Source organism: Mirounga leonina, unplaced genomic scaffold (genome assembly GCF_011800145.1).
Source record: "Mirounga leonina isolate KUSES-001 unplaced genomic scaffold, KU_Mleo_1.0 Mir_418, whole genome shotgun sequence".
NCBI classification, from domain to species: domain Eukaryota; kingdom Metazoa; phylum Chordata; class Mammalia; order Carnivora; family Phocidae; genus Mirounga; species Mirounga leonina.
The window spans coordinates 2,093,634-2,095,285 of NW_023270739.1; the positions used below are offsets into that span (position 1 = coordinate 2,093,634).

At 53.6% G+C, this 1,652-nt stretch overlaps 1 pseudogene; it reads left to right on the forward strand.

The window, feature by feature from the left end:
* Positions 1–213: 213 nt before the first annotated feature.
* Positions 214–314, forward strand: LOC117998936 (annotated as a pseudogene).
* Positions 315–1,652: the final 1,338 nt, after the last annotated feature.

Sequence of the window (1,652 nt, forward strand, 5' to 3'; positions counted from 1 at the left end):
GCCCTTAACCTGTGGGGCCCAACGACACTGTCTCCCAGTGGGCGCTGTCAGAATGCAGCTGAATTATAGGCCACCAGCTGGTGGAAGAACCCCTATATCAGGACTGATGGCGGAGCTACAGCTGGTGATCGGAGTAGAACTGGTACCAGAATCCTCGGAATATTTTCTCCCACTCCATGGCTTGACTGGGCCCAGTTTAAATTACATCACTACACTGCTTCTCGGCCTTTTTTCTAAGATCAAGTGTAGTCTCTGTTCTTATCAGTTTAATAACCCACGTTAATTCCCAATAACCCTAGCGTTAAGTACACTTTACAGAAGAGGAAACCGAGGCACATACTTCCCCAAGGTCAAAGCCGCAAGCGCAGCAGGATCAGTTCAAACTCTGGAAGTTGAGCCCCAAGATCCACGACCCTAACCGCCACACGGACTGCTTCCTGCTTACTCAGCAAACACACAAAGACCACCTTTCATGGCCAAAGATCACTTCTTATCATTGGGCACTGAGCCAACAACCCGGGGCAGGTACGTGCAGGATGCGGTGGTCCCCGGCGGGGGGCAGAGAGGAGCCCCCACCTGCTGGATCAACATTGAAGCCGAGGGGTAGAAAGGCTCTGGGGCAGAGGGGCAGCGTTTGTGAGGGCCCCAGCCAAGGCAGATGGGGCTGGGGGTGGAGGGGCTGGCCGATAGCGGGGCAGGTGACACAGAGTCAGCGAGGATATGGACTGCAGCCACCGGCGGTCTGTCTTCTTCCTATAAATGCCAACGAGTCCATTCAGCACAGAATGGATCTCATTTGTCTCCTCCTCTGGAGCATCTTCCTGCCCCCGTGGCTGAGGGCATCTCAAATGCTAGAGGAGAAATCGGCTTTACTTCGAGCCAGCTGGGACGATTATTCACAGGTGAATCACCTCTCTGGTCTGCAAGCTGCACCACTCACAAGCCAGGCTGCCGGGCGTTTTAATCTCCCCGGCAGGCGGTGTGACCTCCGCAAGGGACCCCACTTCTCTGCGCCCCGTCTGCTCATCTGCAAACTGGGAATAAGCACATAGCACCCACTTCCCTGCTTTGTGTGAGCCTGAGATGAGATAATGCATGCGGTGTGGGCACCGTGCCTGGAACGTCACGAGGGCCCCCCACGGCTTGCCATGAGCTTGGCTGCTGGAGACTCCTTTCCGGCTTTTTTCTCCCCTTTAAACTTTTTCCCTCACTTCTCTGACGATCTTCTATCAACCCATTGTCAAGTATGGACTCGTTCTCACTTTTAAACACAGTATTAATTTTCAAAACAAGAAAAAAGAGAGGGGTGAAGACACTGCCAATGAAGCTTTAGTAAAGAGTTCCCTTAAATTCCACCTGTACCACCATGAGTTACAAATACCACCAGCATGGCGCTCCTCTCTGCTGCGAGGATGCTCTGTCCGCATACAAAGCGGCGCCTCCCTGGTCTGGCGGATGCCACGGTGACCGGGGAGGGAAGCGGCAGACAGAGAGGGCGACCACAGTTCCACCGAACCCCGCAGCTGCTTCCGGGAGGCCTGGATTCAAGCGCACTCCAAGCGCACCCTGGGAGTTAGGGAACGTCTATTCCCTCCTTAACTTTTAAGATTTTATTTATTTATTTGTGAGAGAGAGAGAGAGAGAGCACACAA